Consider the following 24,347-nt stretch of genomic DNA (forward strand, 5'->3'; position numbering starts at 1 on the left):
CTTCATCCCTCAATAATCTGCCTACTTTTTTTTTTCTTTTCTCTCCCCCGCCTCACTTTAAAACTGAAGTGGAGTAAAATTAAAAAAAATGATCTTGTAAAAATGCTTTCATTGCTTTGTTTCCAATCTTTTGGACCAAACAATAGAGCTTTTTTCTGCACCCAGAAATACGATAAAATTTCAAAAGAAATATTAAAACAACCTAAGGAGCACTGCAAGAGCACTATAACAGTGTCTCTGAATTATGTAGTATTTCTGAAATGAAAATGTACACTAGATCTGTTCATGCATTCAGCTAAATGCAAAGAGGACTTAAAACCAAATAAAGGATAAGACCACACACAAAGCCTATTCTTTTTTTTCTCGGCCTCCATGCTTTCAGCTGGAGATGTGAAGGACAGGCATGTTCTCTTTTGCTTAAACTATAGCTCTCTGTTTCAGAGAGACCCTTAAAAAAAGATTTTCAGTTCACACGAATTAACTTGCATCCATACAACCTTTCCTCAAGAGTCTCTACAGCTGAATATGTGGAAGCTAGGGGGAGAAAGAAAGTAGGAAGGATAAGCATACTGATTTTGAATGCTGTGTGAGCCCTCTAGATGTTCATCTACTGTTAGAATATTAACATACTGTACATTCTAACTGACCCAATTTTCTACTGCAAATAATCCTAATTCCCTATTTGTAGTTTGCTTTTTTGGGGAGTGTCATATTTAATATTAGTATGAATTGTTAGCATTGCCATTCTTTGAATTTCCTTTCCAGAGCCTTTTATCAATGAAATTTCATAGTGAGGAAGTGAATGTATTATCCTTCATCAATTCATGTAGTCGTTCACAGTAGCACCATAAATCTTGAGAATTTATGGTAAAGAAAAATGATTTCCACCTCTCTAAGGTCTGTATAACTGAAATAACATAACTTCCTGCTTTCAATGTTGATGCAGGAACAGACAACTGAGGAATATATGGAGCGTGGGTCACAAGGTGGAAAACCATTACTTTTGAAATGTATTGGAATTTCAGCTCCTCAAATTAGTGCTCATCTAATTGCAATTTTAAGAAGGCTGGTCTAGAGTGTTTAATATTTCTTCAATGTACAATATTACTGTTTGTGTATCCATGCATGTATGTACATTCTCTAGCAATAATTTTTATTATACTTGTTATTTTTTTTAGCTACAGAAAGTAGATAGAGGGTATGTAACATATCCTCTAATGAAATAAGTTTTTCGTGCTACCTAGGAAGCTTCTCAGGTTGAGTCTTCAATGGTGTTGTTCTTAGGTACTAAAAGTTCCTTCATTAGTAAATTGGAAAACTCAGCAGGTCAATGACTACTTTAGCTTCAACAGCAATAATACACAATAGGTACAAAATCAAGCTAAACTGGTCCAAACTTGATTGCAGAAAATATAACTTCGGCAACAGTGGTCAATTCCTGGAATGCACTATCCAACTCTGTTGTTACATCCTCAAACATTAACCTTAAACTGTCTAGCGTGGACCTCACCCAGTGGTGGGTTCCTACTTGTTCGGACTGGTTCAGCTGAACCGGTAGTAGCTTGGCGGCCTGGAAATGGCACCAACCCAGGCCTGCCATGCCCCAGAACTGGTTATCCAGGCATCCCTGAGCAAACCAGCAGTAGTCTCTGCCGGAACACACCCCTTACCTCACCCTTTTCCTAAGAGGTCCATAAGGGGGCACTTATGCAACCAGCATGCCTACCCTCCATGTCTTATTGTCCCCACTTATTCATACCCGTTTCCTGTATTCATGCCCATGTTTATAGTTCTACCTGTTATCTCTTACATATTTGACAAACTAAATAAATAAATAAATAAGTTCCTACCATTGCTAGTATTCCTACTAGACAGTATTCATCCTTGTCTAGAAATGATTAAATCTCTATAAATGAACTGGGAGCCCTACATTTTTAGAAATAGATGTTGATAATTGAAGAATACAGAGGAGGAAGTAAGTAAAATCTGAGATTTTGTTGTTGTTTTTTCAATTCAGGAAAACATGGTTGTTATCTTTCCACTTTTTGTTTACAAGAACCTGATGATAATCCTTTAGTTTTTCATGAGGCTTATTTTAAGGGCATTGCAAAACAGAATCTTTGCTAACTTAAAATACCTATTTTAAGACAGTAAAGCAGTACAAAATGATAAGCAGTGTGGTCTTGGAATATCCCACTGAGATGAATTGTGAATATAAACATCACAGTGCAAATGTTTATGGCCTGAAAATTCAGATGAAATCCGAATGAAGAAACGGAACTAGATTACTTTTTGATATTAGAATCAAAGTCTCTGAAACCCCTTTTCCTAAAGCAGACTAGTAAAAAAAAATTGATTGGCTGTTCATCTTTCAGTGTTCCACCCAGTAGAACTGTGATCTTAGAATTTTAATTCAAATACCAACGTTTTCCACTCAAACGGCCTGGTGAAAAAGTTAAAAACCCACTTGAGTTATGTGTCATTACCATTTTCCTTCCCTGCATAGCAAATATCTCTGCTATCAGCCCTGTGAGCAACGGAGTTCTGTTCCAGAGTTCATTGTGCCTTGAGAATCAGGGAGAGGAAGGAATTTGATCCATTTATAATTGCAAAGTGTTGATTGACATTTCACAGCCTGACTTACATAAGAGACCTTCCTTCCCACCACCCCCAGTTAAGTGTAAAGATTTTACTAATGAAAAAAGTTTTGCCTGGAGTCAAAGCAGTACCATTACCTTGTCAGTTCTGAACTTGCTGAAACAGAATAGTGGAATTCAACTCTAATGCATCAGCTATGCAAGGATGAAATGCCTGCAGGTTTTAGTCAAAATTGCAAATGTGGAGGAAGCGTGATGTGTAGGGTCTCAGGGTATAGTGCCACACTATATTTTCCAATGAAATTTACTTCTCAGCAGATGTGAGACGCTACAAGCAGTCTGCATTTAGTCATTTAGACCAGCAACTTTGTTGTTAAACAAAGCAGTTCCTGAGTGAAACTGCATCTATGTTTATGAGAGTACTTCAGTTTCCCTTTGCTGCACAGACCCGTAAAGGTGATTGCAAAATTCCTTTTTTATAACTATTGTAATTGCAAATGGTCACTAAACAAGGCAATTGCTAAATGAAGACTGCCAGTATATCTATTTCTAAACATCTAGCATTTTGGGAAAGAAAAATTGGAGATGCAACAGCAATGCTGGGAAATCTGAGTTCCCCTCTTCTTTTTTCCATTCCCTGTCTGTCTGTCTGTCTGTCTGTCTGTCTGTCTGTCTGTCTGTCTGTCTGTTTGTCTGTCTGTCTGTCTGTCTCTCTCTTTCTCTTTCTCCCTTTCTCTCTCTCTGTCTCTCTTTCTCTTTCTTTCTCGCTATCTCTCTCCCTCTCTTTTCTTTATTTCTGTCTTCCTCCAGTGTACACACAAACACATTACATCCTGTACATATATCTGTGTATGCATATACAACTGTAAGAACAGTTATTTCCAAAATTCTGCTGGTATAGCTCTATCCAGCAGAGATATATTTATTTAATGCTACACTGAGCAGATGAAAAACACACAATACTAGCTTCTGGGGGGAAATCATGTATAAATGCAGGATGCTTTAGAGAAACTTATTTCCATACATTGGAAAACAAGCTGCTTTTTAAGTTATGATGAGTACATTAGCTCCACTCTTTTGCATATGCATATAAACAGTTCCTGCCTTCATCTTGTATATTTTTAGTCAACGGAAGAATTTGCGTAGGATAAAAGTAGGAAAAACAAAAGGATCCTCTGTGTCTTAAAAAGAAATTGCAAACATAAGGAGGAATATTTTAATCATCAATAGCTTAAATGAAGGATTAAAAATCTCATAACTTTAAAGGACTGACACAATTTATAATGACATAATGTCTGTCCACAAATGTCAATCCTTTCCACCTAGGTATTATTTAGCCCAGTATATCCACACAAGCTTTGTAAGCCCAGCAGATTTTGCAAGGCTGTGGATATTTGTATCCTCTCATATGGTTGCTTTACCTTCTCTTTCTCTCTTCATCATCTGTATATCATTTGACAGTCATTGAAGGGCTGTAATCTTAGCAGAAAGTGTACAATAATGAAAACAATGAAATGGACTAAGAATATATGCTAAGTTCCACAGACCAAAGGCCTTTACTTAAGGTGCATGATTACCAAGACATGATGTTTATATTTCAAATAATAACTTGAATGTTGGATTCAATTGACCATTTTCTGACATTTGAAATTTTTTTTAAAGTTTAATAAGCTTTTCCACTATCAGCTCATAATAAGATGGTCTGAGAGCTCAGAACTTCCACCTTCTGAGGACCCAGATTGTTGTTGGGGGCAATATGCTGACTCTGTAAACCGCTTAGAGAGGGATGAAGGCCCTATGAAGTCTATATAAGTCTAACTGCTATTGATATTGCTAAAGGTAAAAGGGCAGTAATAGGGCTATTTTTATCCAGTTTTCCAGGAGCAACTATTCTTTTATATGTTAACCTGAGGAACTTCAGTTTTGCTAAACAAGAACAAACTGCCATTTCACACAAGTTCCTAGCAATGGCTCAATCAATATACATAAATACATAACAATCTCCCTCAGCCTCCAATAACATTTTGCCCCCATTTGTTTTTTAAAAAAGAGAGATTTGATGGGTGTTGTGAAATCCAAACTATTTTCTTTTGTTATACTAATGTCGAAAATGATGAGCATTTCTCTTTTGTAAAGGATTTGTCATTATCATAATGGAGTAATATAACATGATAATGTATCTGCTCTTGAACTTGGGAAGACTATTGGAGATCAATGTTTTTCAAATGTCATAGCTAAAGGAGTGACATCCCAAGAAATAATGCCATAATGCAGTCTAATCAAGACAGCAATGATTTATGTGCCATTGCTCTAGCAAATGGGATGGATTGTCATATTTTTGCTATTTTCAAAGTGAATTTAAAATTCACTAGCACAGTTAAACTTACTGAATCTGAATTTAACTCTACTTCAATGCATTGAAATAATTTGATTTAATCTTGCTGTGACGATCTGAAGTTAGTTCATTTTAGTAGCCTTAAATGTGGATCTGACCCATAGCAGCATATCTAAATATGTTAAGACGGGGGTTCACAACCCCCAGAGTGTGGACTGGCACTGGCTAGGCAAGTGAGAAAAGCCTCATTCACACACATGCAGGATCCAAGCATGTGAAATCATGCACACACACACACCCCCAATCCAATGCAAAACCACCTTCCACGGAACCAGTACAGTGGTGGGATTCAGCCAGTTTGGGCCAGTTCGGGTAAACAGGTTGTTAAATTGCTGGCTGGCCCCATCCCTTCCTGCCCCGCCCCTAACCCTAACCCTGTTTTGGGTAGGTAAGTGTAGGGCGGCCTATTAGGCCCAAAATGGGGAACAGGGGGAGGTGTGGTCCCCCACGACCTATTTTTGCTCACAGGAGGCTGCAGGTCCAAAATGGGGTGGGGGACCTAGTAGGCCCCATCCCATAGTTTGTTTTGTTCCCAGGAGGCTGCAGGGAGTCCTAGGCCCCAAACAGGGCTCATGGTGGAAGCATTCCCCTCCTCCATGACCCATTGTTGTCCCAGGAGGTACAGAAGGCTGAGTGCTGCCTGTCACACACCCCTGGCCATGCCCTCCATGGCCACGCCCACCCAGCTGGTCATTAGGGTGGAGACCTGTTTGTTAAATTATTTGAATCCCACCACTGAACACGTCCCTGTTGTCCAAAAGGTAGGAAGCACTATGTTAACAAACATATTGTAAGTCCTCAATGAAAAGAACTCATTAGGAGTTCTCTTCACTCTCTAGAAATTAATCTAGAAGCAGCATTTTATAATCACATTAGAGCAACAATTAAGGCCTAGCCTTAACTTGGACTTTCCTGATCTGAAATTGTAGTGAATTACATCGAAGGAAAAATGTTATTTGGAGACATTTTGACCAACATTTTTACTTCCTCCAAATGTCTACTAGAAAGGTATAAATATTTCATTTCACTTTTATTCCTTGAGGAGCCTGGATTCATTCATGCAGAAGTGTACAAGCTGGTGACTCCAGGGTTTTTAGATTGCAACTCATAACATTTTTTCCATTGGTGCTACCTGGGATTGATAGAGGTTGGGACAAAAACATTGGGAAGACATCAATAGCCTATGGCCGTATCGGCACTGGTGCATACATAATTTGGACATCATACTGATGTCCCCAGGATTGCTCTTGTACTAGTTATTTTATGACTTAGCGGGACTGCTTTAACCATTTGTCTAATTTATAGTGTTCCTTTATACATTACTTCAGAGGAGTTTGATCAAAGTTGAGATAAAAAGTAGGAATGTATAAAACAATGCAGTTAAATACCGCTTTTGACACATGTCAGATTTATGAGTAGTATTGATGTAATCAGCACTATCTGGTTGTACTTATTCTATTATACCTACTGTGTCTTACTAGCAGTCAAACTGTACATCATAAACTATTCAGATTACATAGAAGCAACAGATCTAGGGATCATTTTGAGCTAAGTAAAACAATAAAAATGGTTTGCTTTGGGACTCTGACTAACTCCCTTAAGGGTATGTGTAGTAATCTTTTTTTTTTTTTTAGCCTGTAGCACCACACTCTATTATAGAGCTTGCCAAAATCAATTAAATCAGATTACCTGTAACAAAACAACAGACATGAAATGTTCATAAAAGCTATAGAATTTTGGCAATATGCATACATATTTATTTATAATTTATCAATCTATCTATTGATCTGTCTTTTTTACATCAATCAATTACCACAGTGAACTGTGTATTTGGCGAAGAACTACAGTATTGTTTATAACAAATAATATTCAGATACACATGGATTATGTATATGGACTACTGGTTGGTCTGGGGGGAAAGACAAGCTGGAACAGCCAATACTGGAAGAAATTAGATAAGTGAAAACAAGTGTAATGATTTGGCACACTAATGATATTTCTTCCCAATCTATATTTTTATTATTGAATGTCATAACAGTTAAAGGGATCCTAACCATTCAATTGTAAATGAATTCCACCCTTAAAAATTCTTCCTGAAGCCCCAACCAATGCTACATCTATTAAATTGTTAACCTCCAATGGACTATTGAAATTTTTGATGTAATACTAGAAAATTAATTTACTTGAGAGACTAAGAAAATGGTAGAAAAAAAGAGAGGTAGTAGAAGAGGAAAGGATCAATTAATCCAAGAAAATCTCTCCATCTATTGCTGTGTCTTTTCTTAAGACAGAAAAAAGAATGCAGGGTCCAAGTGGCTTGAACAACTTGGATTGCCTTCTACACTAAGGAGAAGAAGGATAATCATTCACTCTGGAATGAGTATTGGCTAAATGTAGTTCTGTATTGCTTTTCCATATGTAAGGAAGAATATCTTTATAGATTTAAATAGGTTTTCAAATGACTAGATGAAGAGTTTTCCAAATGCATCATTTGAAGTTTCAAGATGTTTCTTTAAGAACTAATATGTGCTACTTTTTAAGGAGCAAATTAAATATAAAATTTCATTTTATTCTCTACTGCAGTCTTTCTCCTTATTCCAACTATTAACTGACCAACTTCCTGCCCACCTATCATTCCTTCGGTTTCCTTCCTTTTCCGTTTTAAATGTTGCTGTCCCAAATTACTTCTTTCTTTCCTTCTAAATACAAATCTAAATATAGTTACATCCTTTTGCGGATCACAAATGGAATCAATCAAAAATTGTGCATGAAGGGTTCTAATGAATTCAAAATGCTAATTAGATCACACTGCAAATTCTAAAAAAATAGTATGAAAGGAATCAAGTTTCACATGATTTGCTAAATTATATATTTCTATATCTTTTCTCTTTCAATTTTCCTCTATTAATTTAAATGGTGGGTACTAGCGTATCTGCAAGCTGCTATGTATCCAATTAGTTTCATTAATTCAGCTCCCCAGAGTTTATTCTGACTATCTACAATGTTTAAATCCTGCACATAGAAACATATTTCAGCCATGGAAGTAATGACCCATAGAAGCCTTCCTTATGATAGCTTTTATTTATTGTAATTATTCTATTTCCACAGCAAATATTTTACTGCTTCCAAATATATGACCCTATAAGAAGCATATCTAATTAAATTATCCTTTTCTTTGATGTGCTTCAAAACATTCTCTATTATATCATTTAACATCAGTAAAAGATTTCTCTTTCTCACAAAAGAACTCCTAAATCGGTTTAATATTTCATAGAGCATGCCACGTTATTTAGAACATGTTAGAACAGGGGTGTCAAACTGGATTTCTTGGAGGCCGGATCAACATTGTAGTTGTCCTCCACAGAGTGTGTACACACACACAAACACACACACACACACACACACACATATGAGAGCTAAGTAGCTTGAAATGTGTGTGTGTGTGTGTGTGTTTTTGTAGATTTTCACAGGTACAGGTATGCAGGTCTTGGCGTATTCGGGTCTTTTCCCATGTAAGATTGAGAGTATCTTGGCGACGTTTCGATGAGGTCTCACTCGCCATCTTCAGGCTGGTGCCTTCGGATTCGTGCTTGTGCAAGTAAAGCGTGATCGGAGCTGCTGTCTTTCTATAAATATTGGTGGGGGTTTGTGGAGTGTTGGAGTGCCGATCACACTTTGCTTGCACAAGCACGAAGCCAAAGGCACCAGCCTGAAGATGGCAAGTGAGACCACATTGAAACATTGCCAAGATACTTTCAATCTTACATGGGAAAAGACCCGAATACGCCAAGACCTACATACACACACACACACACACACACACACACACACACACACACACGCACGCACATGTATGTATGTATGTATGTATGTATGTATGTATATATATATATATATATATATATATATATATATATATATATATATATATATATATATATATATATATATATGTTATATTTATGCTGATAAATACTTGGGCATACCAGGGGTTGTGACTTTAAGTATGTATGTGTGTGTGTGTATATATATATGTGTATATATATATATATATATATATATATATATATATATATATATATATATATATATATATATATAATCTACAAATATTAATTTGAAATTAATTTTGAAGGAACCAGGTTAATCTCCAAAACTAAACACTTCAACAAAAGAATAATTATGGAAGCTATCGAAATAGAGAAACCCCCCCCACAACATGAATAAACATGATGATACCTCCTACCTACCAGACATCTGGAAACCAGCCCTAGTCAACAAATGAGCCCCACCCACCACCCAGGCCATTACAACCCAAAACAACAATGGACACACAGCCAGCACCAATCAGCACCAATCTACCAATCATGATACAGCCACACATCCAATCAATCCACTTGCTGAAATGGGGCCAGCACTCCACACACCCCCACCAAGGTTTGTAGAGGGACAGCAGCTCTGATCATGCTTTAAGCCCAAGACACCAGCCTGAGGATGGTGAGTGGGACCTCGCCAAAACGCCAACACAAATCTGAATCTTACACGGGAAAAGACCTGAATACAACCAGATATATATGATGTTTTGTCAAGGCACATTTTATGCCCAAATATGGGAGGAAGCATACTGCTTCCCTTTTGCCTTTCAGCTCCATCCTAGGAGCCTTTCCAGTAAGGGTATGGCTAGCTGATAAGAGCTAATTAGATTTATAAATCTTCTCATTTAATTTTTAATGTTTAATTAAAACATGAGCCAATTTCATTTGTAAATCCAGTGCAACATTTTTTTCAAATCATTCTTAACATTAACCTTAACTTGAAAAAGCCCCCAAAAATTTATATTTTCAGATCCAAATTCAAATCAGTCTCAGGCTCTCTTTCATCAGTAAAAACTGCTCATCTTCCATAATTTTTTGAATACATTTTTATATTAGCAGACAAACTTAAAAGAGTAATTTCTGATTGCATTTTTTTTCAAATTTCTTTGGATGCTTCCATAGTGAAATAATATTGCTCCATTCTGTATTATTGCATGTCTTCTCCTTGAATTATAGCTTTAGATTTTTCTTGTGGTTCCTCTTTCTGTCCCAGTCATGAGGTCTTCTGCATCCATCTTCAGTTTGCCATTTCTCCTTGGAAGCCACATTACTGAAAGCAAAGTATCATATTTTTCAGAGTATAAGACACACCTTTTCCCCCCAAAAAAGAGAGTGAAAATCTGGGTGCGTCTTATATGCTGGATACAGAATTTTTGGCCTACCAAAAACCCCACCCCTTTGCAAAAATTAACGTCCAGAGGGTTTGCGAGGTTTGTAAAGTGCTCCTGGGGGCTGGGGAGGGCAAAAATGAGCAAAAAACAGTCCATTTTTGCTCGGTTTTACCCCCCCCCAGCTCCCAGGAGCACTCTACAAGCTTCCCAAAGCTCTACATGCCCTCTTTTTTCTTTTTATTTGCAAAAAATGAGGCGTGCAGAGGGTTTGCAAAACCTGCAGAGTGTAAAAACTTTTTATTTATTTATTTACCTCTTCAATATCATGCTGTGTCTTAGACTCCATTGCTTCTTATAGTCCAAAAATGCGATATATAAGGGTGGGTGCTTTCTATTAATAATCAGTTTCAGTCAGTCACTGCTAACCAGGAAAACCTCTTCCCAATCTTTCATCCTATTTCACACACAATCCAGAGAAGGGCCAACCCTGGTTCTAAAAATCTGGAAAATTAATATTCTCAAACATGTCTCTTTCCTTCATTGTACCTGCTCCTGGGATATGTGGTGAAGATTGGCCAAATGCCTAGCGTGGAAAAAATAAAGAAGAGAGGCCTACTCAAAAATATGACATTTTATAGGGTCACTAGCCCTTGGTGCATAGTCATAGCAACATTTCAAAGTATACCAAAAATGTGCATGCGTATGAACATGCTAACAAAGAGATCCAGGGGGGAATGGGTGCCTTTTTCTGGCCATAAAATATATGCAAGCCTACCTAAAGGCTTGCATACAGGCAGACAGCTAAACAAAGAGTAGGAGGAAAGAATGCAGACTCCCTACAGCTGGATTATATTGGAATTTCATGCAAAAGAAAGAGAGGAGTCTGAGGGGATGGCAGACAAGGGAGCAATGAGAGGAAACAAACCGCAGGAGGAAGTGGAGGAGGAGGGGAGGAGGAGGAGGTCTTAACAGAAGAAAATGCTGAATAACTGAAAGTGGAGATAAAAGGTAAAGAGGAGACAGGGAATTCTACCTGTAGAGGTAAAAAAAGGTTATGGGAGAGAAGAAAGACCTGTGTTGAAAATATGATTAATCGGAGGGGGATACATGCCTGAATCCCATCTGTGCCTAAGCTTTCTCCCCAATTTTTGGCACTCTGAAATCAACCCCACGAGCTTGTGCTAAAAATGCTAGTGATAAAATAAAACTATATTATTCAGTTAATCACATTTCATATCCCCTCAGGAGGGATGGAAAGGAGGGTGGTTTAGCTGCCCACAAGACATTCTCCCATTTCAGAATATGAGAGAAAGGTCTTGCTTTCGCCCCACTGCCATCACAACCTGGTAAAGAATCAAAACCACCAAATCAGGGAGTTTAGACATTCAGAAGGAGGAGTTTCTCAAGGGAAGTGTTGGGCTTCAAGTGAATTAATATTTATAACTCCTATAAGTAGCTTATTATTTTTAAATGATACTGTCCGATAGCATTTTGCAATTGCAAATCTTAGTCTGAATCAAATCCACAGTTGTTGCTCATTATTTCTGCAGTTAATTATACTACTGATGTGAAATTAATATTCTGCAGGCTAAAACATAGTGGTTTTTCTCTGCTACTTCAACTAAATCTCACTTAATAGGAATGGGATATTCAATCCAGATTTATAGCTGAAATGCTCAGTTTAATTGCTGGGCAGTGTTTCAACTGAACTCTCAGCTCTCCTACTGGGAAAATCATGGGAGAAAATAAATTACTCTATGAGCCTGTATATATCTCTTAGCCAGAGACTCAGTGAGTTATATTACCTTCTCTTAATTGTTTTCAGAACTGCTTTATTTTGATTTTATATTTGATTTGACATGTTATAAGCATAATCCATTTTGACAATGAAAAATGCATTTCCTTCATTAATATCTGATTTCTTTTGGCTTAACAGACTGGGGCCTCCAGGGTATTATTCCAGCTCATAGCCATCCACAGGTTTTCATGCTGGTTTCTGTAGCCACTCAGCAATTTTTAATAATGAAAATTATGCCTGCCCAATTGTCTCCCATATCCCAAAGGGATTGTTTGTCCCCTGCATGTCACTAATAATGATACAGATAGATAGTCTCTTATAAGAACATTTGGCCAACTCCCTCATGATTGAAGAAGGCAAATGTTTTTGACAACTTTGGAGACTCTCTTTTCAAATATTCAATACATGGTAATCAAGGACTAATTTAGGCAAAGTAAACTGTGGCTTGAAAGTTCCAGTTTTACATTTTAGGCTCCTACTGTTTTCTAACATCTTGCCACTGAAATGAAGCATGTTTTGGTACCATGGTGATTGTGATTTTTCTAGGGAGAGAGAGAACATGACAATGAAATAAAGGACAAGCAATTTTATCCATTCCATGCCTAAAAGTCAATTGGACTTGCAATTCAAATGTATCTGTTAACTAGAAATGAGGTAAAGTTTTCTATTGTAGCTGAAGCCAAAAGTGGAATAAAGAAATTCAAGAAAATAGCAGGGAGATTGTCACCATTTCTGTTAGCATTGATTCTTGACGTTTGTCTAATATTTAGCCTAGCAATCTTTCTGATAACCATGACATCCTTCTGAGCAATGATCGGCCCACAGTGTAATTGATCTTGCCTCCTGATTATAAGACTTAACATACAGCATCTTTCATAGTTTGCTTTAGCTCTTAATTTATTATTTATATTAATTCCTTGTGCACCATTTGAGAACAAAAGACTAGTATGTTTAACAGTGTCAGTCTTGGTTATGAAAAATGCTGTTTACTCAACTGTTATAATTACTCTGGATTGTAAGATGATGCAGACCACATTCTCTCTCTCTCTCTCTCTCTCTCTCTCTCTCTCTCTCTCTCTCTCTCTCTCTCTCTCTCTCTCTGTGTGTGTGTGTGTGTGTGTGTGTATGTGTGTGTGTGTGTGTGTGTACATTTATCTTGAATTGTTTGAGGTAGTTCAACTCATAAACAAATATATAATTAGAGATAGCTAAAAGTAATTCTATTATAGAATTGTGTATCAAGTAAGTAGAACAGGAAAGGTTGTATCAGATTTTGACATCTGGTTCCTTGCTGTTTTGACAAGCAACTGCACAGTTTTAAGAGAATCATTTTTAACAATGTTGTAGATTTGTTTGGGAAAACCAAAAAACATGACTGATTTGTTTCAATGTAAGGAATAAGAACAAATTTGAAGTTTGATCCATGGGTTCACAACTACATTTGCTATAAATTAGGAAATGCCCAGTTTGACTTTGGCCTCTTCTATGAACTCATTTGAACTTAAATTCCTAAATAATAACCTAAATAGGGTTGAGATGCTAGAAAAAACGCAGAGAAGAGCAACAAAGATAATTAGGGGGCTGTAGGCTGTAGTTCAAATATGAACAACAGTTTCAGGAATTGGGAATGTCTAGTCTAATGAAGCAAAGGGGTGACATGATAGCAGTCTTCCAATACTTAAGGGTGCATCACAAAGAAGAGAGGTCAACCTATTCTCCAAAGTCATGAAGGCAGAACAAGAAGGAAAAATATCAAGGACAGATCCAACCGAGAATTAAGGAAAAGTTTTGTGACAGTGAGAACAATTAACTTCCCTCCAGAAGTCATGGATGCTCCATCACTGGAGATTTTTAAGAAGATATTGGACAGCCATTTGTCTGAAATGGTATAAGGTTTCTTGCTTGGGCAGATCTCCAAGATCCCCTCCAACTTTGTTATTCTGTTAAATGAATTTTGAATTTCAGCTGTTATATATTTATCAGGATATAACAATAACTTGAATTTTAAGATGTATATTCCTAGTGACAGATTATGTACTGTATCTGATAATGGATATAACCAGTGAAAAGAATTTATAGAAGTGTAAGAAACAGCACACATTTTCCCAGTTATTATTATAATCATGATTTATCACTTGTTGCTTGTATGTACAGTGAGAGCTTATGAACCAGAGACAAATTCCTTGTATGTCCAATCACACTTGGCCAATAAAGAATTCTAATTCTAATGTTCATCACTTGTACACAGTTCAATTTCAATGTTATAGTGTTCAAAACCATGAATTCTTTTATCTACTGTAAATCTTTCTAATAACTGTAAATAGAAAAACCATCATTTGCCATATTCTCTGACTTCAGTTCTTCTCTTGATTTTATTTTATATATTCTTGACAAAATTCTACTATCTTATGTTAGGTTAGTCATTTGTGTTTGCCTATTATTTCTCATCTATAAATGCTTCTTGTGCTGAAAACCACAAAGGTGTTTTGGGGCATAGTCTAGGTTTTAACTATTCCATTTACAACTTTTACAAAACAACAATTTTTGGGTTACATAATTTGTTTTTATTTTGACTTCTCTTTCTGTTAACATAGCTGCTGTGTTAAGATAAATACTGTTAACATTCCATTTCTCTTGCTGATAACATAAGCATGAAACTACCCAGTCACTTATAATAGTGAGATGGGCGGAATATAAATTTAATAAATACAATAAAATCTTATTTTTTTTTAGAAATACTTATCTTCTCTTGAAATCTCTTTAATTTTTCTTCTTTTCCCTTTATTTCGTTAAAAATAACTTGTATTTTGACTCTTCTTTTCAAGCTCACTATTATGTTGTATAAAATAACCTCTAATAAAATCCTTAAAGGTAAAGGTTTTCCCGCACATGTGTTTCTGACTCTAGGGGGCGGTGCTCATCTCCATTCTAAGCTGAAAAGCCAGCGCTCTCCGAAGACATCTCTGTGGTAATGTGGCTGGCATGGCTAAATGCTGAAGGCACAGGAATCGCTGTTACCTCCCCGCCAAAGTGGTCCATATTTTTCTTCTTTTGAACTGCTAGGTGGCAGAAGCTGGGACAAGTAATGGGAGCTCACTCCATTATGTGGCGTAGGGATTCAAACTGCTGAACTGCCAACCTTCTGATTAACAACTCAGTGTCTTAGCCACTGAGTCACCGTATCCCTAATAAAATCCTTACTTGCACCTAAAATGATTTTGATTTCTTTTTATAATCCTCTACTCTTGCTTCTTTCTGTAGTAACATTTTTCTTAGGCTCCTTTTAATGGCACAGCATTTTGTCTGTTGTGCAACTTCCTTATCCCATGACAAAAATTGATGCCATTGCAGACCAAGATAACTCTTCAAATGATGTGCTGCTGAGATCTTTGCCGCATCCCAAGCTCCGTCCTATTGGACTTCTATTCCAGCTCTCTAGTTAGGCAACAAATCAGATAGTCAGAGATGACAATTCTTCCCATGTCAAACAATTGAAAGAACAACACTGTATTTCTTCTATTTAACTCTGGCCACTGCTAGGTTTGCTATAATTAAGGATGGATTGTACAATGTGTTAGTTTGAAACTTGTCCTTTCTTTATTTGTTGGAGACTTAAATATATTGCGAATAATTGCAGTTCTTCCCTTGCTTTCAGAGTAATTTATGTAAATGATTAAAGCAGATGATGCCTTTTGTGTTTAACTTCAGTTTCTCATTTGAAACCAGCCTTACCGTTCTGTTTTTTTAAAAATTCATATGTTGACAAACAAAAAGATGCCAGAAATAGTTCTATGAATAGGGTGATATCTTTGTTGTTTTCCCTATGAAATTAGACAGGTGACATCTAGCAGAATAAACAATATTCTACCTAATTTTCCTGTGCTGTTTCTCATAATATTTCAGCCTTCAGATGATCATGGCATATGTTCAGGGAGTCTACTATAGTGCTCTGATCACAACATTCCCAAAGGATGGGATTTTTGTGTTGAATTTCTTGCCACCATTGAGCATAGCAACATGTGGTTTGAAGGGGAACTTTTGGGACTTTCTCCTGTTCACTGGACCTCTACATCCACTGGGGGAACAACACTAAAATTTCCAGACTATACAATTTATTGAGAGGCTTCAGCCTGTCCCTGAATCATTATTCTTGTCAAGGTGGGAGAGAATGAAACATAGTCCAGAATGAGGATTGTGGATGTCTACAAAGCAGACATCTTTATAGATATAGCTTACTTTAGAGTTGTGAGTGTTTTGTCTTTTCTTTCACAGAGATCTTGTATAATTTATGACAATTTGCAGGTTTAGCTGGTTTTACTATGCTGATAATAGGTTTATTTATATCCTAGACAAAGTTATAATCTTGCTCCAGGGAAAGGAGAAAGGAAAGGAGAAAGGATGGGAGAAAGGAGAGGAGAAAGGAGAAAGGAAAGGAGAAAGAAAAGGAGAAAGAGGAAGGAAGGAAGGGGAAGGGGGAAGAAAGGGTCTGTAGAGATTCTATCTATTTTATCTATTTTATCTATTTTATCTATTTTATCTATTTTATCTATTTTATCTATTTTATCTATTTTATCTATTTATCTATTTTATTATTATTTTATTATTTTATTTATTTTATTTATTTTTATTATTTATTATTTTAGTTATTTTATTTATATTTTATTTATTTTTATTTATTTTTATTTATTTTATTTATTTATTTATTTTATTTATTTTATTTATTTTATTTATTTTGTTTGTTTGTTTTTATTTTTATTTATTCTCAGTCATCTAAGTCATGGAAACCAATTAAATCTCTTTTATTGCAGCAAAATTTCACTTGCTGAGCATCTATCTTGGGCTTTTAAACTTAATTTAACCTTCCTTTTTCCTTCTTTCCTTCCATCCTTCCTTCCTTCCTTTCTTTCCTCCCTCCAGCCCCACTATTTCTTCCTTACTTTCTTCCTTTCTTTCACCCTATTGTATTTTCACCCAGAGTCTTCGTGGCCTGACAAAACTGCACTCGTCAAAATAGCGGTGACAAAACCGTGTCGCTAAAGCTGCGACATCATCACCGCGACGTCATCACTGCGGCAACAACAGCACGGCGACAGAAGGGCGCTTTAAAACAGTGCGGCGGCAGAAAGCTGATTTAAATTAAGGTAAGGGTTAGGATTAGGTTTAGGGTTTGGTTTAGGGTTTGGTTTAGGGTTAGGCTTAGGCTTAGGCTTAGGTAGGCTTAGGCTTAGGCTTAGGGTTAGGGTTAGGGTTAGGGTTAGGGTTAGGGTTAGGGTTAGGGTTAGGGTTAGGGTTAGGTTTAGGGTTAGGTTTTAGGGTTAGGTTTAGAGTTAGGTTTAGAGTTAGGGCTAGGGTGCTGAGTGCTTCGGAAGGCGTGGATTTGCCCTCCGCAGTTAGGTCATCGCGGTAGGGTCCGCGTTTTTCCTTAGCGCTTCAGACAGTGCAGATTTGCCCTCCGTGCTTATGTCAGCGCAGATAGGGCTTCGCAGTTTTGTTGGTGACCCAGAGTCTTTCAGGTTTGGGATTGTTTATAGATGATATTAACAAATATATTAGGAAATTTTATAAGAAATGAACATTGGTATTTATGTGCAAAAGGGCGTAGCAGAAGTAATTGCCAGCAGCCATTCTTGAATAAGAAAAAGCAATGAATACATTTTTTTGTAGTTGGGAACCATAAGCATTTCTTCCTTTGCACTTTTTTTCCAGCCCCCGAGCTCTGTATGCTGCATGCTTCTGATGTGGTTTCATTGAAATTTTAAGGCTCACCTTTAAAAATAATGCATAGTTGAGTGTGTTTGTGTATAAGTGTGTGTGTTTGTTTATGTGTGAATAGCATATTTTTATTCACCAATTATGGTCACAGTCTTAACTGTTTAACTCAAACATGATACAAGCGCTCAAGTTTAGTACTACTCAATTTTACGAAAGAGAAGGTTTCTTATTAATGTTTGCCTATTGATAAACATAATGATTCATACAGTAGAAGAGGCCTTCTCACAGAGTATATGGAATTAACATCAGAGGTCAGAGCTGCTTTTGGCCTCAGTGTCTCAGCTAGTGTTGGTAAGCTTAGTTCTCATTGGGAATTGTCCAGCTTCTCCCTGGGATTCTTACAGCTGCTGTTTATATCATAGGTCTTTGTAACCTTAAGGAATTCTTTAGCTTACAGACAACAAGCCATTCTCCATGAGATATTTTGGTTATCTCTTTCTTGGCAGCCAAGAGTTCCCCTATCTGTTTTTGCTTCCAGCCTTCCAACTAACCTCATATTTTTCACACAGTTTCTATGTCTGTAGTTCTATGACCCTCATGTTTTGCCCCTGCTCCTGTCTCCTGCAACTTTTGCCATTCATCCCGTAGTCATCTTCTGAAATGTTTGCATTGCATTGTATTTTTTCCCCCGAAATGAAGTCCAAGAATAAAGACGGTCTGGTAAACCTCATCAATGAATAAATCAAGTGTGGATAAACCAATATCTATATAGACATAATCTGTATATACACGTACACATACATACACATGACATGATACAAAAGGCTTACTATATCTTTTTTTATTTGTAACTTCTTGTTAAAATCATGGCAGTGTGATCATTGAGTCTGCAGAGATTCTCATTCATCCAGGTCATGGTACCTCAAAGCTACTTTTTTCAGGAAGCAACTGGATTGTCTTGTTTTTTCCTTTTGAAAACACTCAGGACATAGCCACATCAAGGGATATAAATCCTCCCATGCCCCACTATCCAGTCAGAGCCTGGAGAAGCTTCTTGGATGAGAAGTGAAATGTCTTTTAAAAAAACAGTCCAGTTGCCTCCTGAAAAAGCACCTTTGGGTGTGATATTTTTAGTTTGCAAAAGAGGATGGGCTACAGAAGCTGTAGACCAGCTTATCCTGTTCCGTAGAGCTGAATCCCATGTCGAGATGGTGCAGTGGTTAGAGTGCAATACTGCAGCACTTCAGCTGACTGTTAGCTGCAGTTCGGTGGTTCACATCTCACCGGCTCAAGGTTGACTCAGCATTCCATCCTTCCGAGGTGGGTAAAATGAGGACCCAGACTGTGGGGGCAATATGCTGACTCTGTAAACTGCTTAGAGAGGGCTGAAAGCCCTATGAAGCGGTATATAAGTCTAATTGCTATTGCTATATCTTCTGACCGTTAAGTAGCAGATAAAGATAAATGGGACTCCAAAGAAGAAATCTGGCCAGTGATTATGACCCTATGATTCTATAGCAGCGAGCAAGGCACATCTTATGCTGATGCACTGCCTTGCAAAGTAAGATGGGGCCCTCGTTGCTATGCTTGAATTTGTAACTCGCACTAGCTAAATGGATGCTCCTATTTTATTAGTCATCCTTTTGTTGAAGGAATGCTGAAGACCATAATCCACTTGAGAATGGCTGATCAGAACTATTGTGATATTTCTTAGGGAAAAATATAGAAATACCTAGCTGGATTCTTCCAGGACATTCACTGGAATCTGTAGTTAGCAGAAATGTGGGTCTAGTATATTTAATGTAAGACTATCAACACTGTATTTAAAATGTACTAAGTCAGATGTACAAAGTAATATGCATACTGTGCATATGCAGTATAGTGCTTTTCTTCAAACATGGTGAAAGAGAAGAAAATAAAGCAGGGGTGGGTTCTTGCTGCAGCTACTGCCAGTTTGCTCAGGGTTGCGCTTTGCGCACTTTGTCCATACTTGATGCATGCTTGATGCACAGTACTATAAAAATGCTTCTGCATATGCATAGAAGCAAAAACAAGAGGGCGGCACCTATAGTGTTGCAGAGAGAACCGGTTCAGGGGTGTGACAGTCCTGAGTCACTGCCGGTTCCCGCAACCTATTACCTATTACTACCTATTCGGCTGAACTGGGGTCCAAAGCGTAGGAACTCACCTCTGAAGTCAAGGGCTCTGAACATCCTCCAGTCAGGAGAAACCACAACAGAAAAAAGTTCCTGCTTTTCTAGCTATATTCCCAATATCCCTATTGATCAGCACAATAATATTGTTCCTATAAGGCTGTTCCTTCAGTATGGATAAAGGGTCGTGGTGACTCAGTGGCTGATATTGTGATTAGGAGGTTGGCAGTTCAGTGGTTCAAAACCCTAGCTCCACATAAAAGAGTGAGCTCCCGTTACTTGTCCCAGCTTCTGCCAACCAAGCAGTTCAAAGGCATGTAAAAATGCAAGTAGGAAAATAGGAACAACTTTTGGTGGGAAGGTAAAAATGTTCTGTGTGCCTTCAGTGTTTAGTCACTGACCATGGAGACATCTTTGGACAGTGCTGGCTCTTTGGCTTTGAAACAGAGATGAGCACCGCTCCCTAGAGTTGGGAACAACTAGCACATATGTGTGAGGGAAACCTTTACCTTTAGTATCAATAAACATTTTATTAATGTTTATTAATGCCTCTTTGTAAGACAGGACAAAAAATAATGCCAGCATAAGAATATCTCTGGCTGCCTATGAAATGAAGTCTCACTGTGAGACTATGATTTCAGGAAACAGTAAGTCATCTTCACACCATTTATTTATCAAATGTATATGTCACTCAACTTGTGGTTTGAGGTGACTCTCAGTGACATATAAATGAGCCCTTACATTGATGCTGAAGGTTGAGTGCAGCCACAGTTTTAATGAATAACTTTGGACTGGTCATGTTAACAAAAAGAATATTTACATGTTCTTGTACCTTTTGACTAAAGATAGGAGAGGAATGAGCTATCCAATTTGAGATTCATAATACATTGTATTATAATTTATAATACCTTATAAAATATAATAACATATTTATTATAAATATAACTATTTAAAATATAAAAATAACATTGTATATAATATTAAATGTCTGTATATATAATATAGAATGATTGTGATAATGTAATATAGACTGATTATAATATAATTTTTGTTAAATAGAGTATATGATATCATATAACATGGCATACTATTTCATTTCAAAACATAGTGTATCTGACAAACTTTTAATCTATTTAACAGGAAGATTATAAGCTAGAAAGTTCAGGGCAAAATTGTGTCTACTAAATGACTATTGGCATGGGGGTATAGGGTGGGAAAGACTTCAATTTATTAATGAATTGTACTACTGATCTTCCTACGGAGTTGATTTGCTGGTTTGGTGTACTAGTGAGGCAAAACGACCTTGACTTTTAGAGAAAGAATGTTATTATGGCCACATATCAGTATAATCCCCCTCCCAGTTTTCCACAGTTGAAAATGTGGAAGGCCAGAATCCCCAAAGTTAAAAGTCGTATTCTAAGCCTGACATACAATACAGGCATACAATAAAGTGAATAAGTGTCAACTGGGTGTTGCAATAACAAAATAAAAGTATTGTTTCCTCATTTTAAATCCTAAACATGCTTTATGGTAGATTGACTGAGATCCCCCATTCAGCTGTTTGGCCACATATCTTATCTGAGTTGGATCTAGCACGGCCTCACCGAGAGAACACTGAGTACACAATGCAAATAGAACAGGTGGCCATAAGTTGAACTAAACTGAAAGTCAATAGGTCTAAATGCTTGACTTAGGTTCCATTGACCTGAGTGAGCCTACCCAGAGCATGATTAAGTGAGCATCTTACCCAACATGAACTACTGTCAAAGACAGTGTTATTTAATGTATGTTCCTTTAATACAGTGCAATACAATACAAGTAAAATTGAACAAAAAGTATAGTGAAGCATAAGATTACAAAGAAAACTCTTGGAGGTTCAGAATAGTATCTTTTCTTCTTCAGCTCTTTATGCCCTTGAATTATTTTAATGGATTTTACATTCATTTATTTCTTAAAAAAACAACTTACCATTTTTTATTTCAAGGAGGCTCTCTTGAACTGCATTTGGAAATTATATTTCTTTATATTTACTTTATTACTTACTTAGGTCATATTTGGTGAAGAGGACTTTCTAGTTAGGGCCACCTGCTTTATACAAAGTCTCCTTTTATGTGTATGCCAAATCAATTTTACACAAAGCTTTTCATCTCTTTCACTTGGCCAATGGAAATATGTATGTTAAAAAACTAAACTATCTATTGAGGAAATGAAAAAGATACCCAGGAGGCTTCATGGTCTTTGAGAATTAGCAAATAAAAATTTGCAGATGTCATTTTCTCTTTCTCTCTCCCTCCCTCCCTCCCTCCCTCCCTCCTCCCACTCTCTTTCTCTTTCTTCCCCTTTCTCTTTAAATTACAGTACATGCAAACAGAAGGATAAAATTTCTTAAATATATGGATTTACCCGGCAACTGTTCTAACCATAAAGGCTTTGTATTTGCTAGCCAACCTACTATTCAGAAAAAACCTAAGGCAAGCTTGTTGCCTTCTAAGTGTATTAGATCACAATTCTTCTTATCTATAACTTTTGGCAAATGATAATTGAATTTATAGTGCAATACCTGGAGAAAGCCAAGATTTGGTTGAATACTAACTTTAAAAAATGAATGTCTATGGTCCTAGTGAATCAATAATATTCATTCATTCCTCCCTCCCTCCCTCCCTCTCTCCCTCAGAAGTTTCAGAAATACTTGGACATTAAACATCAAAACAACAATCCAGGGTTTCCATTTCTAATAAATATATGAAGGCATTTCTCTCTTCTGTAAGAATTAAATCAATATTCATACTGCAGGATGATCAAACTGTAGTGTCAAAGCAGGGACAAGTCTGGCTCAGATAGAAACCTCAAGGAAATTCCAGGGCTGTCAATTAGACTGGGAATTTGGGGAAAAAAGACTGGAAGGGTGATTGCAAATTACTTCCATACTGCTGACAAAATCAGGAATCAAGGTTAATATAGTCAATAAATAATAACATGAGTATGGCAGTTGCATGATTTATTATAGGTTTTACTTCATAGAAAATATCAATGTTTGCAATGATGCAAGACTTTGTTAAGGATAGTAAAACATTTTAGTCCCTATCTATGCCTACAGATAAGAACTCCGAATCGAACCGAGCACTTCTGACAGCATGCACCAAGGAATACATCCGGGCACTAAGGACAACTAAAAGAACACACATTGCCACCTTGGTTGCGTCCGCCGAGTCCCGCCCAGCCGCCCTGTTTAGGATAACCCGCTCCCTCCTAAATAGGAGGGAGGCAGGGGACCCCTTACAGGGTAAGGCTGAGGAGTATGTCCAGTTCTTGGCGGACAAAGTTGCTTGGTTTCGGTTGGACTTGGACTCCACTCCCGCAGATCCAGCCGAGACACAGGGGGATAACTTGGCAGACCATCTCTGGGTTGAGTTTCAGGATGTTGCCTCCGGGGATGTGGACAAGGCTATGCGAGCTGTGAGCGCCTCCACCTGTATACTGGACCCGTGTCCCTCTTGGCTGGTTGCCAACAGCAGTGAGGTGACACGAGGCTGGATCCAGGCGGTCGTCACCACCTCTCTTCGGGAGGGGCACTTCCCCGCCGCACTTAAAGCGGCGGTGGTGAGACCCCTCCTGAAGAAACCATCCTTGGATCCAGCCGTTCTTAATAACTACCGTCCAGTCTCCAACCTTCCCTTTGGGAAGGTTGTTGAGAAGGTGGTGGCCTTCCAGCTTCAGCGTACCTTGGAGGAAGCTAGCTATCTTGACCCCTTCCAGTCCGGCTTCAGGCCCGGTTACAGCACAGAAACCGCTTTGGTCGCATTGACCGATGATCTCTGGAGAGCCAGAGATGGAGGCCATGCGTCCATCCTAGTTCTCCTTGACCTCTCAGCGGCTTTCGATACCATCGACCATGGTATCCTTCTGCGACAACTGCGGGAGGTGGGAGTGGGAGGCACTGTTTTGCAGTGGTTCTCCTCCTACCTCTCGGACAGGTCGCAGTCGGTGTTGGTGGGGGGGCAGAGATCGTCCCCGAGGCCCCTAACTTATGGGGTGCCGCAGGGCTCGGTCTTATCCCCCCTACTATTCAACATATACATGAAACCGCTGGGTGAGATCATTCGGAGGCACGGGATAAAATACCATCAATACGCGGACGATACACAGTTGTATCTGTCCGCCCCATGCCAACTCAATGAAGCGGTGGACGTGATGAACCGGGGTCTTGAGGCCGTTAAGGACTGGATGAGAGCTAACAAACTGGTACTCAACCCAGACAAGACCGAGTGGCTGTTGTGTTTCCCTCCCAACAATTTGGCCAACGTTCCATCACTCAGGCTGGGGGGTCAAAATTTATACCCCTCAGACAGGGTCCGCAACTTGGGAGTCCTCCTGGACCCACAGCTGACTTTTGACCATCATTTGTCAGCTGTGACTAGGGGGGCATTTGCCCAGGTTCGCCTGGTACGCCAGTTGCGGCCCTACCTGAATCGGGAGGCCCTCACAA

Source organism: Thamnophis elegans, chromosome 11 (genome assembly GCF_009769535.1).
Source record: "Thamnophis elegans isolate rThaEle1 chromosome 11, rThaEle1.pri, whole genome shotgun sequence".
Taxonomy (NCBI): domain Eukaryota; kingdom Metazoa; phylum Chordata; class Lepidosauria; order Squamata; family Colubridae; genus Thamnophis; species Thamnophis elegans.